At 35.3% G+C, this 19,280-nt stretch overlaps 1 protein-coding gene and 1 long non-coding RNA gene across 2 annotated transcripts in view; one reads left to right on the top strand and one right to left on the bottom strand.

Annotated features, from left to right (window-relative positions):
• Nucleotides 1–19,280, bottom strand: part of LOC128663366 (ammonium transporter Rh type C-like) — a 243,097-nt gene that overhangs the window by 199,074 nt on the left and 24,743 nt on the right. The window lies entirely within an intron of this gene.
• Nucleotides 17,658–18,878, top strand: LOC128663367 (uncharacterized). Its single transcript, XR_008402857.1, has 3 exons — nt 17,658–17,711; nt 18,209–18,262; nt 18,693–18,878. It is a non-coding gene; the product is annotated as an uncharacterized LOC128663367 (long non-coding RNA).

The following is a 19,280-nucleotide window of genomic DNA, read 5'->3' as shown; positions in this document are numbered from 1 at the left end:
TACAAGAGCAACAAAGCGGACTCTTTGCTAGCAAAGAAACTCAAAAATCATGCAGCAGCCTCTAGGATCCCTTATCTTAACCAAAAAGGTCACAGGGTATACTCGCCAGATGACATTGGCAAATCTTTTGCCGAGTTTTACGAGACTCTTTATAATATTGAAAAAGTTGAGAAACCGGTTATGGCATCGGTTAATCATATATCTACCTTCCTACAAACTTTAAAGTTGCCTCTGCTGTCTGAAGCAGATGGCAATAAGCTAATTGAACCTTTTTCTATATCTGAAATTAGTGAGGCAATCAAGCAAATTAAAAATAATAAAGCACCGGGTCCAGACAGTTTTACTGGTCTATTCTACAAAAAATTAAACCCCAACCTGCAGCAAACACTATGCCAGGTCTTTAATGAGATAAAATCGGAGGGCCACATTCTTACAGAGCACTTAGAGGCCACTATTATTGCAATTCCCAAGCCTGGGAAAGACCCCTCACTATGCTCTAATTTTAGACCCATATCCCTACTTAACGTAGACACCAAACTGTATTCTAAATTAATAGCAGATAGACTGGCATACCTGCTCCCCTCCCTGATTAAGGTTGACCAGGTCGGCTTTATTCCGGGCAGACAAGGCCCTGATAATACCCGGAGATTACTTAATATCTTCACTGAGGCCAAAAATTCTAATACGCCCCTGATGGCCCTGTCATTAGATGCCGAGAAGGCCTTTGACAGGGTCAGATGGGAATACTTATGGGAGGTGTTAAAGGTCTTTGGATTCCCTCGGCAAGCAATCGATATGATTAAGGTATTATACTTCAATCCAAGTGCTAGAGTGAGAGGTACGGGTTTTTGCTCCCCAAAAATTAACATTTCCAATGGCACTAGACAGGGCTGTCCACTGTCCCCTTTAATCTTTGCCCTAGCAATGGAGCCATTAGCACAAGCCATACGAAACTCCCCACAAATTAGAGGCGCCCCCTTTGGCGATAGAGAAAAGAAAATCGTTCTATATGCGGACGATGTTACGATTCTCCTTACTGACCCCACCTCCTCGATTAATTCGGTCTTCTCTCTGTTGGAACAATTTGGCAGGTTTAGTTTTTATAAAATCAATGTAACTAAAACCGAGGCATACTGTATTAATATTCCCGAAGAACAGCTTAATGTTTTACAGAGCAGATATGACTTTCAATGGTCTACTTCATCCCTCACACACTTGGGTATAAAACTTAGTGCTGACATTAACTCTGTAATTAAACTCAATTTTGATGCATTACTAACAGAATTACAATCTTTAATTCGCAGATGGGACTTTAGAGAGATATCTTGGCTGGGACGAGTGGCCACTGTTAAAATGTCCTTACTTCCAAAGGCCTTATATATCTTTAGATGTATCCCACTGAACATTCCACATAATATACTCCAACAGATACACCAGATATTTACTAAATATGTCTGGGAGGGTAAAATACCCAGGATCGGGCATAAGATTATGCAAAGAGAATACGCTAAAGGGGGAGTAGCCTTCCCAAACATTTTTTTATATTATGAAGCAACGAGACTCTCCCATATATCTGCCTGGGGCCCAGGTGCAGAAAAACCGGGCTGGTATGGTTTAGAGGAGATGTCCATTCCTCAGAGCTTAAACCTCTCGGACGTCATTTGGGTTCCCAGTTATAAGTCTATTACTAAACAAATTGCAAACCCTATCGTCCAACAAAACAATTGTTTATGGCATGGTCTCAGACATCACTCGGAGATTGCCCCGCACCCCTCCCCAATACGCCAGATGAGAGGCTTGGTTTGGAGCCTACCCAATATCCACACAGAATTCTGGGATACTGGACAAAATTTGGTGTCTGAACACTTCTACTCCAATAGTGTCCTGAAGTCTGTTTCGCAAATCATTAATTCAATTAATGACCCCCCTCGTTGGCTGAGATTCGAATGCTACAGATTACTAAGCTTGCTAAAATCATGGGATTTCCCTAAACGAAACCCCAGACAGCTTTCTAAATGGGAGCATAGATGGCGAAGCGGATTGGGAGGCTACAAGCCACTGACCTTTCACTATGGAGCCCTCCTCCATGATCAGTCTAAGGGTCTTCCTTGGCAGATTAAAACTTGGTGCAGGGACTTAAATTCAACATTTACCGAATTTGAAATTGGCAAGGCTATAACTCTAACGAAAAAGACACTACATTGTGTGACTATCTTTGAAGGCTATATCAAACTACTACTAAAATGGTATAGAGTCCCCACTAAATTGTCCAAGATGTTTGCGGGATCGTCTCCATTATGTTGGCGACAATGTGGAGAGGAAGGTTCTGACCTCCACATCTGGTGGACGTGCCCGAAGCTGATGCCTCTTTGGCGGGACGTTGAAATTCTGCTCCACTCCATGAATTTGTCTGTAACTCTGACCCCCCAATGTGTTGTCTTTCATGTGTTTGGTGACGGGCTATCTAAACATAATCAGCAGCTATTGATATATATTATTTCCGCCACTAAACTGTGTATTGCTAGAGCGTGGAAGCAATTAGAACCACCCTCGTTGACTGCTGTTTGTGAAATGGTGCAATATTTGGCGAATATGGAAAAATCGGTATATAGTTCACTGGATCGAATGGACGATTACTGGGAGATATGGTCTGAATGGATACAAATTCAGTGATAAGTAGGGAGGAGTACGTGGAGATAAGAGCTTTCTGTATAAAAACGCATAATCATTATATATATATATTTTTTTTCCCCTATTCCCCCCCCCCCCCTCTTCCTATTCTTCCCTTTCTCTGTTCTCCCCTCCTCTTCTTTTTTTTTCTGGTTACCTCCCTATGCCGCAAACCAGGGAGGCATGATTGGAACTCGCTAGGTCAGCACGATTTCTTCTTTCCTAATTTGAGCATATAATAGTATCCCCCAGCACCCCTAGAGTGGGGGCTGAAAGACATAACACTTTAAAAAAAATATATATATATATATTGAGGGTTTGATAGTCCCTGAATTCTTGTCAATATGAGTAGTGTCTCTGATATTATTTCTTTCAACTCTGTTCGAGAGGTTGCCCCTCTGCAATGGCTACTCCCTATCATATGTGATTCATAACATGTGTTTTCTTTTCTTTGTTGCTCTTTGATTTTCAAATATGTATATTCGAATTATGCTATTTTGTTGATATATGTCAGATGCACTGTCTCTGATCTGTGTTTTTCTTTTTCCCTCAATAAAAAAACTTTGATTGAAAAATTTACAGAACAAAAATCCATATAAACAGGTATTTTTCTTTTTGTGTACCAATTTGATATATAGCAATATAAAATCAAATGACAGGATAAATTGCTATTTAGTTGATATCTCCGTGGTATAAATGAGGAGACAGGGGCTATGATCAGTCCAAAGATATGTGCAAACAATGTTTAAAAGTCTCGTAACAATACTTTGAAGCAAAATTGAACTCTTGTATTTTTAAAACATAAGATGAGTGAGATGGCGAGTCTGCCGTTGTTCAGATCTGAATATTAATACCATACGTATGGGAGATATCTTTTTTATTAACAGTCACACATTGGTATAGCGTAATTATTAAAAATTCAGCTGTGCGCTGATTTGTACTCACATTTGAGAAAAAGGGTTTCAATTTCTAGACGTATCTATTCTGCTGGCAGATATCGTGATGTTAGATATCTGATTGGTTGTGGAGGTTCAGCCTTTATGCTGAGATATCAATTTTAGCAAAGCCGGTTGAAAAAACGCTATTCGCAATAGCGATACTTTGTAAGATGATATTCTTTGTTTGCAGTGTGTTTCTTGATGGTGTTACAAATAACACAAACAATTATATACTTGCTGGAAAAGAATGGCTGCTATTTATCTTAAGTGGGAAATCCAAATGTTACAATGTCTCTGTTATGAAAACGGCTGAGACTTTTTTCTCCATGAGGTTTGCAGGAGTCTCAGTCTGATTTTCTGATGTTTTATAAAGCTGTGAAGGCTTTTTTGCAGGTGCTGAAACTGTTTACCTTCGTAAGGTTTGCTGGAGTTTCAGGTTGGTAGATGAACTTGTTCAGTAGTTGAATTGCGCTGGCTTGTATCACCAGTTGGAGATTTCTTGTACTAACGAAGTACAGATGGCTGAGTTTGCTGGAGAAGGAAAAAGTCCACTAGCTTGTGGTAGTTGGTGCACACTCAGAGGGCAAATCTACGCGTTTCGGCCATAGCCTTTGTCTTGAAGAGACATTGTAACATTTGGATTTCCCACTTCAGATAAATAGCAGCCGTTCTTTTCCAGCAAGTATATAATTGTTTGTGTTATCTGTAACACCATCAAGAAACACACTGCAAACAAAGAATATCATCTTACAAAGTATCGCTATTGCGAATAGCGTTTTTTCAACCGGCTTTGCTAAAATTGATATCTCAGCATAAAGGCTGAACCACCACAACCAATCAGATATCTAACATCACGATATCTGCCAGCAGAATAGATACGTCTAGAAATTGAAACCCTTTTTCTCAAATGTGAGTACAAATCAGCGTACACCTGAATTTTTAATAATTACGCTATACCAATGTGTGACTGTTAATAAAAAAGATATCTCCCATACGTATGGTATTAATAATATTCAGATCTGAACAACGGCAGACTCGCCATCTCACTCATCTTATGTTTTAAAAATACAAGAGTTCAATTTTGCTTCAAAGTATTGTTACAAGACTTTTAAACATTGTTTGCACATATCTTTGGACTGATCATAGCCCCTGTCTCCTCATGTATACCACGGAGATATCAACTAAATAGCACTTTATCCTGTCATTTGATTTTATATTGCTATATATCAAATTGGTACACAAAAAGAAAAATACCTGTTTATAAGGATTTTTGTTCTGTAAATTTTTATATATTCTGTCATTTGATTGTTTTAGAAGGTATAAGAGCTCTATACCAATTTTAATCAGTTTTTTCACTGTTTATCAATTTTTGTTTCTGTCAATAAACACAACTTCTTTTATATAAATCAACTATATATCCTTTTTATATATATATATATATATATATATATATATATATATATTATATTTTTATATATATATTATATCATTTTAACATACATTATTTAGTACTATCAGTGCAAAGCCACATCAGAAAACAGCACATTAGGCTATATTTATATATTCATATATTTATATATACACTATTTATACTACTAATAACTAACACGGCATCACTTTTGTCATCACATTCCACATAATTTAAACCTAAGGACTGAATTCTCCAATATTCAATTATTGCATAGTGCATATAACCAAGGTCTATCTCAGCTCCCCTTACCTGTAATTTTTAATTTTCATAGACAGTCGTTTTGAAGGAACAACTGTATTTTTAGGGTCAGAGCATTAAAATTTTCCACTATAATCTACCTTACCTAGGTGCACTCACTCTAAACTGTTTTTTCACTTAGAAAGTTTTAGTCTGAAATGCCCGGTCCTTAAGGGCTTATAGGTTAATTTAAATGTATAATTGAGCAAACCTCATCAACTTTGAAATGACAGGTTTATGTCACACTTAACTGAGAGTTTTTTTGCACAAAAATGTAAACACACCCAGGGAACTGTAACCATTTAAAATTAGTTTTTTTTCTACTGTATTCAATATAAACTGTAACTCTGCATTATAAAGTGAAGTAACTTGGCATAACATTACATGGAATAACATTGGCAATTAAAATGCTAGTTGTAATCTCTTTGTAACTCAGATTTCTATGGCCTAGATTTAGAGTTCGGCGGTAGCCGTCAAAACCAGCGTTAGAGGCTCCTAACGCGGGTTTTTTACGCACTCCGGTATTTAGAGTTTATTTACCGCGACTCAAAATACACCTAACGCTCAACTTTCTACCGCCACCTCAGACCCAGTAGTAAACATATACCGCACAAAAAAACATCCACGAATCACAAAACAAATATTACACAAAGTACACTTACACTCATACAAACACAACACTATCTTTATTTTTCGTATTTTTTATTTTTTCTTTAAAATACAAAGGATTAAAGTTGCGAGATCTCGGGTGTTTGAAAAAAATCCACACAAATCCATTTTCCCATTGACTTACATGGACATACGGGAAAAGACCCTCATATACCTACATCTAACGAATAACATTATCACAAACATACACTCATCGATGCATACAAACAATATACACCACATTACATACACAAAATATTTATTTATTACAAAAAGAACACGATTTAGCGACTTTTTCACACAAGCTCATGACGTCACTCACTTTACGAGGAAAACCAGTCTTAGAAAAAAAAATATAGAAATCTTTGGAGCCTCCATTGACTTCTATTGGGAAGACGTGCTCGTGCACGCGAAACCCTCATTTCCCTAACGCACGCAAATAGCGTAGACTGAAAAACTCCAAATACCAGCGCTAGAAAATACATGATTTCATGCGTTAGACCCAGCTATGATAAATAGATAAAGAAATTACTATTTCCCTATGGTGGACTTATGTTTTTTAATATTAAATATTCACCACACCATAAATATTTTTAACACTTTTAGATTACATCAACTACAAATCCCCATCACTAGTAACACATTATTATTTCAATAAAATTACATTTACAATTAAAATAAAAATCAATACACATTTCTGGATTCACAAACACTACACAATGGGAAACATCTCTCATTTACCTTTATTATTGCATTTCTGTTATTCAACTCATATGCTTGCAGCAACTGCATATCTACATAGGCTTAACACATGATCACTCATGGATGCACATACATTACTTTTAACATTCACTCATACATGTGCATTCAAATGATGGGGGAAAAACACATTACATTCTCTCTAGGAATCACAAAACACAACATATGGATTTTACTGTACTTTTAACATCATGATTCCATCACCAGAAACCATTAGGAATTACGTACAACACGAACATCATTACACCAGATTACAGATGTCACTTTATGGGAAGGAACAACAATGCCAGACCGCTATATACAAGTCAGCATATGTGGGACACAATCACAATATATACGTACATGTACATAACACGCATCACCCATCACGCAACCACAAAGCACACATTTAGATTTTATTCAGCACACAATAACAATGTAGCACAATACAACAACACAATGAGGATTTCACAACTACATAGGCAGGTTAATAATATCATGACGTCATTAGAAGATTCAACCATACACATCACAGATTCACCACTGTACCGCCCCTTTAGGAACTTTAACACTCAATACTACAATACAACATATACGTAAAACACACTTTTGAACAGCATTATTATGGAGATTTCAATGGGACAATTCAGAAATATTGTCAGATCGCACATCAATTATATATATAATACTACAGATGACAGCCGGAAGTTATTCAGTATTCGTGCAATTTTTATGGGACGCATACAATATCGTCAGATCGAAAATCAATTATATATATAATACTACAGATGACAGCCGGAAGTTATTCAGTATTCGTGCAATTTTTATGGGACGCATACAATATCGTCAGATCGAAAATCAATTATATATATAATACTACAGATGACAGCCGGAAGTTATTCAGTATTAGTGCGATTTGAAAGGGACGCGTACAATATTCACATCTCGGCAATCACTTATATATACAATACTACAGATGACAGCCGGAAGTTATTCAGTATTAGTGCGATTTGAAAGGGACGCATACAATATTGACATCTCAGCAATCACTTATATATATAATACTACAGATGACAGCCGGAAGTTATTCAGTATTAGTGCGATTTGAAAGGGACGCATACAATATTGACAGCTCGGCAATCACTTATATATACAATACTACAGATGGCAGACGGGAATTTCGGAATTATTATTGCGATTTGAAAGGGACGCGTACAATATTGACAGCTCGGCAATCACTTATATATACAATACTACAGATGACAGACGGGAAGTTCTGAATTATTATTGCGATTTGAAAGGGACGCATACAATATTGACAGCTCTGAAATCACTTATATATACAATACTACAGATGTTACTTTATCATTTACAAACAATATTGCAGCAACATTGATCGATCACATTCGATGCACATTATACACAACTATGCACTTTCATTCATGTTAGCCTGGACGTGTGCTTGTTACTATAACATCGCGTTTAGGAAATATTGATTACGCATATGATCAAACATTACAAACATGCACTGTATGTGTGATATTTGACACTTTCACATTGAGAATCATTGTTTGAAACTAACATTTCAGCAAACAACAAATAAACGCCCACTGTCAAAGCATTGGCGCCGCTCACATACAAACAGGTGAATACAATCAGCAATCATTACAAACTCACTACCATTGGACTAATTGTACTATAAATCCCCCAAACAACATGGCCAATGCATCACTTGTGATCCACATCAGATCAAGTGCTTACCTTGTTACGCTGTTTTGAAAGATGGATGACGATGACATGGTAGACGCTGCTGGTGGTGCTATTGGCGAACTAGCTGTTGGTCGAATCAGGCAGCCTCGGCGGCTCAGACCGAGACGAAGGGGTCGTCTGGTTCGAGGTCCTCGTGTCTACAGGGTGAGACCCACCTTGGAAAACATGAGTGACTTTGAGGTTTTTGATAAGTATCGGCTCGATCGCGAACAGCTCATTGGCCTTTACGATCTTCTTAAACCTCATTTGGAGCCACGTATACAAATAAGGACTGCTGTTCCCCCCATGAGTAAGATGCTAAGCTGTCTATACGTCCTGGCCTCCGGGAGTTTTCAATCCGGAGAACTGTACATGCATGGCCTGGCTCAAGGTACATTCTCTGGGGTGTTTGATAACTTTCTGAACGCCATGGTACGTATCAGTAAGCAATACATAGGATTCCCACAGAATGATGGTGATTGGAGGCGCCTGAAGCGGGAATTCTTTGATATTGCTCAATTGCCCAATGTCTTGGGAGCCATTGATTGTAACCCACATTGCGCTGCGTGCTCCAATTGATGACTTGCCCTTCAGAAATCGCAAACATTTTCATAGCCTCAACGTGCAGTATGTTTGTGACGCACGGATGAGGATTATGCATGTGTATGCGAATTTTGGAGGTGCTTGTCATGATGCCCGCATCCTCTCTCTGTCGTCCCTGTGGAGACAGTTTGAGGAAAGACAAATGCCCCCTGGTTATCTCGTTGGTGAGTATTAGTGCACAACATGGTTAATTATTTTGACAATTGCCCCTGTATTTTTTAACTGTTAGCGTCATGTTCAGCTATAGGATTAAATTTAACCATTTGTTATTTACCGACGCTAATGTCTATTTTTATTGAAATGCAGATATGTAGCATGTCTTACCTTAAGTGTTCATATAGAGAATGCAATGTAAACATGTAGTTAGCATTTTACACAAGGTTTGGTTTAGGAGAAATACGCATATGTAGCATGTCTTAGATGAAATGGCAAGATATTATCTCATGCAATTTAACCCTGTCATTGTCTTTTTCTGCTAATGTCTATTTTTATTGAAATGCAGATATGTAGCATGTCTTACCTTAAGTGTTCATATAGAGAATGCAATGTAAACATGTAGTTAGCATTTTACACAAGGTTTGGTTTAGGAGAAATACGCATATGTAGCATGTCTTAGATGAAATGGCAAGATATTATCTCATGCAATTTAACCCTGTCATTGTCTTTTTCTGCTAATGTCTAGTTTTATTGAAATGCAGATATGTAGCATGTCTTACCTTAAGTGTTCATATAGAGAATGCAATGTAAACATGTAGTTAGCATTTTACACAAGGTTTGTTTTAGGATAAATACGCATATGTAGCATGTCTTAGATGAAATAGCAAGATATTATCTCATGCAATTTAACCCTGTCATTGTCTATTTCTGCTAATGTCTAGTTTTATTGAAATGCAGATATGTAGCATGTCTTACCTTAAGTGTTCATATAGAGAATGCAATGTAAACATGTAGTTAGCATTTTACACAAGGTTTGTTTTAGGAGAAATACGCATATGTAGCATGGCTTAGATGAAATAGCAAGATATTATCTCATGCAATTTAACCCTGTCATTGTCTATTTCTGCTAATGTCTAGTTTTATTGAAATGCAGATATGTAGCATGTCTTACCTTAAGTGTTCATATAGAGAATGCAATGTAAACATGTAGTTAGCATTTTACACAAGGTTTGGTTTAGGAGAAATATGCATATGTAGCATGGCTTAGATGAAATGGCTAGATACAGATTTATATATAATTTTTTTTAATTTCTTTATGTTTCTGACAACTTTTAATATGGATTATGGTTTTTAAAAAATATATTTATACAACAATATACTAGTTTAAGTATTCTGTTTGAATTATGTTCTGTTCTAAATTTATAGGTGATTCTGGGTACATGAGCCGGCCTTGGCTCATTACCCCCTTGCGTAGCCCAACTGATGTGTCTGAGGAGCGCTACAATAGGGCTCATAAGAGAACCAGGGCGGTGGTTGAAAGGATGTTCGGGCTCCTGAAGATGAGATTCAGGTGCCTGGACCGTTCTGGAGGAGCACTCCAGTACAACCCAAAGAAGGTGGCTAAGATCGTTGTAGCCTGTAGCGTCCTGCATAATATTGCACAGCGGGCTGGGATGCTGCAGGCCGTCCCGGTGGACAGAGACCTCCTCAGAGATGAGGAGGATGATCCTGTTCTAGAGGGGGAATTCCAGGACGAGGGACTTGATGTCAGAGCAGACGTCATCAACCGCCACTTTAGACGGTAAATAATAGAAGTTACACTGGAGTATTTTCAATAGATGTGAACTCTAGGGAAATGACAAGTAGAGAATTGTGCAAACATGTTAGTATTGATCAAATGTTAGAATAATATTTATTTCTCATAATATAGGTGATGCTCTGGGCATTGGGTCCTATAGCGAGTCTTTGCCACCTGGTTTTTATAGAGGACATCAGATGGTAAGTAGAAATGTATGGACTGTTGCTGGCATGATTTGTACACAAATACATAATATGGCATACATTTTTAAAAATATAACTTTGTTTACACATTACTTATGTACATAATCAGAAAGGGATACTCTAGAATGACTATGGTTCAATGTCACACAGAGGTTTGTTCTGCTCAATATGACTCATCTTCACACTTGATAGAAAATAACACAGGTTCATACACAGGCTTAGTAAGCTAGTGATAGATATTTATTATGAAATGGGGGGTGGGAGAGGGGTACAGAACTGATTCACACACTTGTATGAAATCTTTATATATAATTTCTTACATTAGGGAGATGACTTAATATAAAGACTGAAAGGGAACAATTTGAAGCCTGACAGTGAAGATTTCCAAGACTGACAGTGGGGAAAAAGCCAAGATTGAAATTGAAGTATACCAATGGGATCATGTCTGGCATATTTAAATTCTGCTGACCTTGAAAACCATACAAAGACATGTTCACATGGTAAGTGCAAACTATTTGATAGAATAAGGCTGTGGAGACATCCTATTGGAGACACTTAGATGATTTTCTATTTTGTAGATGGTATTTCCCAGTCCTCTATTTAATGAACTGATGAATAAGACACCTATTGAAGATCAACTGTTTACCCCTGAATTGACATTCAAAGACCATGCATTGTCCAGGTTGGTGTACCAATGCATGCTAGTGAAGACTGTAGAATATTAGTAGCTTACATACATTAGTCATATTTAGTTCTTAATTAGATATTTAGGGATCACAATCAGACACTTAGATGATTTTCCTTTTTAGATGGTATTTCCCAGTCCTCTATTTAATGAACTGATGAATAAGACACCTATTGAAGATCAACTGTTTACCCCTGAATTGACATTCAAAGACCATGCATTGTCCAGGTTGGTGTACCAATGCATGCTAGTGAAGACTGTAGAATATTAGTAGCTTACATACATTAGTCATATTTAGTTCTTAATTAGATATTTAGGGATCACAATCAGAAAAAGGAATACATATTATAGTTGATATAGAGGTATTTGAATGGACATGAAATATTACATTTATGTTCAGCATACATATATTGTTTACATGTGATATACATTATTATGTATAAATTTAATTTTTGAAATTTAAATATTATTTTTAATCAACAATATAATGGTGTATGTATTTCATTAATTTAAAATGAATGTAATGATTATGTGTAAAAAATGTTGATCAAAGTTAGAGCATAGACACCATATGATTTTAAATGTATTTTATGAATATTTTACAACGTGTGTATTAACTTTGTTCCATTTTTATTATTTGTCATTTCAGATTGGCATCTGATGACTTCATGGAATATTTAATTATTTTCTATTAAATATATATTTTTTTTTTTTAGCAGATTCTAATATATATCAATATAATCTGTAAATAAATAAAACTTGGACTCCCATGACTGATAGTTGGCTATTTGACAAGCACATGCATAAGAGAAAATAATGCATTAATAGTAGAAAATAAAATTCTTCAGAGAATATTAAAAGATATATTTTAACATTAATTGGGGAGTCATATTCTTCAATGCTTTTATATTGAAAAAGTATATATTAAAAATATTTAGGATATGTATTAATATTATGATTGTTTTAACATTTAATAAGGTGAAGTGGTTCAATTACATGAAAGTGACAGTGTTGTTGAATGTAAAAAGAATTGTATAAGATCATGTATCTTCCTTAGGTATCTCAAAACATTATTAGAAAATATTTTACAATTATTACATTTATAAATGGTAGGTCATTTAACTTTATAATTTTTAATAATTAGTTATTGGATGCCAGGTTAATCTATGTAATTTTCTAGTGGAGTCATTTAACTATACTTAGTAATATTATGTATTTATTACAATCTTACCTCTTGGGTTAGACATCAAATATCTATATAGAATGTAATTTCCCCTTTAGTTTATTTTGTCAATGTTAAATCAAAATACAATATGTTTGGGTCCTTAAAGGGGTCATTCAAAATGTATATTTTGTATACATTGTTACAAATATCATACAAGAATTTAAACATATTTAGAATGTACTATAGAATTACATTCAGTCTTTAAATATACTTGTTAAAATAAAAATAAATGCACATATCTTAGTCAATGATATAAGGCATCTATATGCAAACAACAATCAGCATCAAAATAGCCTATGTAGAGATGTATTTAATCCACGAATATATATAATTACAATATAATAATTGAATAACAAAACATATAAAGTTGGTCAAATATAAGATTATGATACAAAATGCATACATAACATATAGCTTAATGTCCCTCTACGCTGAAGGCTAAAAAAGACCTCATTTAATAAATATATTTCAGTCAGTGTGTAAAACAATCTAGAAGTTAATCTAAATTTGCTTTACTCATATGTTAGACTCATTTAGCAAAAGGAAGGTGCCTAGGTTTATGATATATTAAGCATTATTGTGAAATGTTTATTTAAAGGGACATGAACTCAAAATATACTTAAAGGTAGCCATTTAAAAAAACAAAGATTTATACATTCTGAATGAGTATTCTATTTTAATCAAGTTTAAAACTTGTCTCATATTATGAATGCTCATTGTGATGTTGCTATCATTACTTTAGAAATAAGGCAGTAAATAGCTAATTTATTTGCTTCAGTACTCTGGACAGAACTTGATTGTTTGGAATAATTGATGCAACAATCGTCAAGGACAACCCAGGTTTTTATTAAACAATTGTCCGTAATATAAAATATCATTATTGTTTTTCAAAGAAACATAACAAGATAACTTAACATTTGATAATCGTATTAAATAATAAAGTTGATTAACATTTCATGCTCAATCACCAATGGTAAATTTTTTTGGACAGTGTCCCTTTAAGAGCTTGAAATAGTGTATTTACTTCTCTTCCTATCTTTACATACTTTGCTTGAAAAGCATATCGAGATAGGCTCAGTAGATGAAGATTGGTGGATGCACAGAGATGCCTTATGTGATTGGCTCAACCATGTGCATTTAAATTTCTTATGTTGAGGATATATAAATACTAAGAGAAAATGATTTACATTTTAAAGTCTAAACAATCTTCTATCTCTACAGATCATTTGATACAATTGTTTGTAATGTCTCTTTAAAACTAAAGACGCCATTGCACAATAACATATATGAGCACTTCAGAGAAATACAAGCTCGAGGTTTATTTGCGAATAACAAAGCTGTAGTTTAACATTTATAAACAGATTATCAAAGTTACTGACATTCTTCCCGGAATTTTAACATTAATAAATATTGCGTGGGAAACGCATCTTCAAACACCAGATTAGCATATTTAAACATTAGTGTAATGTCACGCAATAGCACACAATCAATGTGCATTATAAATACATTTAATAGAGCAATGTCAATACTTCACAATAAATTTATTTAAAGAACAATAAAGACATACAATATTAAATGTGTATTTGTATTAAAGAAACAGACCGTTATTAAACCGAGAAATTTCTACAACATTAATAATGTGACAGGATTAGATTTTAAAGAGTATTTAATCATTAATATTTCACGGATCACGGATATTAAATCTGCGTCACACATATCCGCATGACAGGCCCATGAGTTACAAATAAGTCTACATGAAAAATGAAGTTACAGCACCACCAAGCGGTATGTGTAAGGAAGTTACTAAGATATGAAACATTAAGGAACGGCCAATCAGAGTTCATCACACAAACACAACTTGAGTCAGGATGGTCTCACAGACATTATAACAATATTTCAAACTTTTATCCAATCAGATGTACAGATAAATTGTCCCATGGTGCATCTCATGTTTACTTCACCATATAAAAGTCCATTACACGTTGCCATCTTTGTCAGTTCTCTAATGCCTGCAGGCAATATATATTATTATTATACAACCCAGCAGGCATGTCAGTTCCCAGGTTCACCAAGGAGGAGAGCGCTGCACTGGTCCACGCCGTCAAGGACTTTTATCCCCAGCTGTTTGGGAACAAGAGGAGCTCGACAGATGCGCCTGTTAAGAAGGCCCTCTGGGAGTCTATCACCAATGCGGTTAGATTGGTGTGTGACGTCCAGAGGACCCAGGATCAGATCATGAGGAGATTCGGAGATATGAGGTTGCGTTTATCGAAAAAAGTCAACCTCATAAGGGACTGGGTACAAGCCCGTAAAAGAGGGGGCCAAAGAAAGGCCCCGCGGAAACTGTACCTACTCCCTTATGAGGTGACTTTATGCGAGCTCCTCAATCTCCGGGTCCCCAAAAGATTTAGATCCTCGCCATCCTCGGCCTCCTCTTCTTCCCTCCCAGCTGCGGGATCTGAAAGTCCTGACGCGGGGGACAGGGCAGATGCTTCTCCGTCCGGTGGCCTGGGAGGACCCGATAGAGAATCTGAACCAGGTAATTATCCAACTTCATATAATATTTATAATGTTAAAAATCCAAAAATTGTATTTAGTCAGATACTAAACCTATACAGATCTCACAACATACACTACATATGATGTTTAGATATCTGATTTTACATTAGTGATACATGAAATTGGAATGATGTTTCTTGCGCTCTACAGAATATGCGTCACAGAGCGGAAATGTAATTTCGCATCCACGTTAACATGGGTTTGCGGAAAGTGGCATTGCTTTATACATGTTGGTCAAATGACGGATGCGTAATTCCGCTTGGAATCATTGCGCAATGATCGCGAAAATGGCATTTCTCATCCACGTTAACATGGGTTTGCGGAAAGTGGCATTGCTTTATACATGTTGGTCAAATGACGGATGCGTAATTCCGCTTGGAATCATTGCGCAATGATCGCGAAAATGGCATTTCTCATCCACGTTAACATGGGTTTGCGGAAAGTGGCATTGCTTTATACATGTTGGTCAAATGACGGATGCGTAATTCCGCTTGGAATCATTGCGCAATGATCGCGAAAATGGCATTTCTCATCCACGTTAACATGGGTTTGCGGAAAGTGGCATTGCTTTATACATGTTGTTAAAAATTAAATGGAAAATCTTAGATTAGTGAAGAATACAGTATTCTTATTTTAAATATTATATCTAATAAAAAACGAATAATACTAATAAATTATAACATATGGCCATCAATTGATGATTATGTAATAACAAGCATATATTCTTAAAGATACAGTAAACAACACAACTGATTGAAAATAAGAGTCCAGGATATATTTATCATTCATTAAATTGCGGAAACTATTAACTCATGGGACTACCAAAGGATTAATATTTTTCTATTGATTTGTTATTAATGTAAATATTTTAAACATGGCATGATTAGTATTAATGATATGCAATCCTCATTTAATATATTACAGATATGGATGTGGCTGCTGGATCCTCAAGCCAGGGCTTGTCACAGTATGGTATGTCTCATTTTAATTGACATTTGTCTTAGAAACATGGAATGAACATTACATACTAAATACACATTGTTCTATATTTATATGTAATGTCTATTTAATAGATGAAAATTATATAATTATTCGGATATACTTAAATAACATATTTGATTTTAATTGCATGCTCAATACCATTCATTACATCAACATATGGAGTAGATAATTCATTAACAAACAACAACATTGTGGAATCTATTTAATTTTAGATTAAAGGGATACTGAACTACAATTATTAATATTGTCTTTCACATACAGTATGCAATATTAATAAACATAAAATATAATACTATCATCATATGTGACATATTCTATTGCTAAATGTAGTTTAAAATAAAGAAAGTACGTTTATGTGCATCTAAATATTTGTTGACCAACCTGGGTTTATATTGATGATTGGTGGATACCTTCAACAAACAATATTTATTGAATCCAATATTCCTTATCTGCCTTTAAGATTAATATCGAACAACATTCGAATTATAATAGGAGTCAATGTTAAATCATTTTTTACAGTTTGAACATAGAAATCAATTATTTAAATTAATCATGTCAGTGTCCCTTTAAGACAAAATAGATTCATTCATCATTACATTATTTTTATTAAAAACTATTGATATATAAATCTAATTATCTGTTGGAGTTACTTTATATATATCTGCATACTCTAACAGCACCATGATTACATATTAGTAATAATAAAGTTTGTTATGTATTGTGATAAATATGTGTTGTGTCCTAAACAAGATTACTGTACATTGAAAAAATGGCTCGATGTGACACATGTTTGTTTAGATTTGTCAACAGATGCTCCTCAATATGTGGTTTGTGTGTATTCTTGTAACTTCTTAAGGACATATGACGGAATTATTCCGTCATAAAACAATTGAGCTAAGTGAAAGCTGTGTCCTTAAAGGGTTAAGAACATTGATCATTGGGTATATTTAGATATGCAATAGCAGCATCTGAGATGAATTTGATGTCTAATGTAGTCTGACATTAAACATATGTTGAATACAGATATGTTTACAGAATCCCCTTGATTCAATCAAGCATTTTCTGGTGTAATGACTGCTCTATTATTCACATTTTAAAGTTGATTAATGTTAAAATTCTAGACAGATGTGATTTAGTGATATCCAAAATGTGTTTAATAATATATATCTATATCATTCATAGAGAGAGTTGGTGTGGGGAGCCCACAGGAATCCAGCAGTGACATAGAGCCGCCTTTGCGGGCTCCTGGTAAGTCCATTGACTCATTTATATGTAATTGAAGGTGTATTGCTAATCAATATTATGATCATGATTCCGATGAAGCATAACATTATAAAAAATCATAGAATTTATCTTCTGATTATATATTTATTTTTTATATTGAGCGATTAATAATTTCTACTTTATTATTCTACACATTTGTTATTCATAAGATGTCTAACATATGTTTTTTTCATTTTTTAATTTTTTTAACAACAGTCATCAAGTGATACACACATGAGAAATCTTAAATGTTCTATGTACTATGCTTTTATGAATTTAACATTAAGACAAACAATACATTAAGATTCTGATTTATTGACAATAACAAATCTATTGTCATTTGTATGCTCCATCAAAATGATGTAAATCATAACTTTGTGTGTGTATATCTTTAATGCAACATTGATGTGCGTATTTGAGCAACAGTAACATATGTTATAATATCTGATCTTAAGGTGTACACAACATGTTATGTTTTACAGAGATTGATGTCACATGTGGGATGGAGGAGGAAGAGGCTGCCTTGGAGTCTGATGGTATGTGAAATATATCTATCATGTTTCCAACATGTTTCTTTTTTTGAAATCATTTTATTGAAGACATTCAAAGTCTACAGCTTTTTCCCTTTAAAAAGGAATATTATTTGTCTGTTCAAATACACTACTGCCCCCTTTCTATATCAGGCAGCATGAAAATCTGCTTGTATATATTTTTTTAAGAATATATAATTCATGCCATCATTATGTCACATGCATATTCCATGCCAAAACACAATAATAAGTTTCACATTGTACAGACAGTCATTGAGATTCATCTGAGTGCCTATATAGATACCATATCCTCATTTCAGAATAGTTTACAGATTCAAACACACTTCGAGGTATATTGAAAACATAATCAATTTTAAATGCGTTGATTTGATGTCAGGATGTATGAGATGTTAATATATTTATTTTACATTTTCAGATGGATCCACCACTTCTGGTCATCTGGATTCCGCCCCTGCCCAGTCACAGACCCCTCCCCGTGCACACACCCCTGACCATGGCCACACCTCTGCACACACCCAGAGCCCTTCCCATCACCAAACCCATGACCATGCCCCGACCACTGCCAGCCCTTCCCATATTTCATATCCTGTCCCTCCCAAAAAACGCCCATACACCCCCCTTCGCCGCTCTCCCCGTATTCTGGCCCGTACAGCTGCCCAGACCCAAACTCCCCACTCCCCAGCTGTACGGCCTACCCTGGAGCAGCAGCTCACCACTCCCCAAGCCATTCCCATCCCTCCCCGAGCCAATCCCATCCCTTCCCCCTGTTTAAACCTTCATTGTCCTGGGTGTCAGATTGTCCTTCCCAGGCACAGCTGTAAGTATCATTCTAAATACACTTTATAAGATACTTAAAGGTACAGTGAAGTTCAATTGGTTAAATTGTGATTCAAATCCAGCATGCAATGTTAAGCCAATGTATCATAGAATACTCTTATGAATTATTCGTCATTCTCTTGATATATTTATTGAAAACAACTTATTCCTATAATTAGTTTAAACA

This window comes from Bombina bombina, chromosome 6 (assembly GCF_027579735.1).
Source record: "Bombina bombina isolate aBomBom1 chromosome 6, aBomBom1.pri, whole genome shotgun sequence".
In the NCBI taxonomy this organism is placed as follows: Eukaryota; Metazoa; Chordata; class Amphibia; order Anura; family Bombinatoridae; genus Bombina; species Bombina bombina.
Note: the sequence above shows the minus strand (reverse complement) of the source record. Positions and strands in the feature narration are given on the sequence as shown.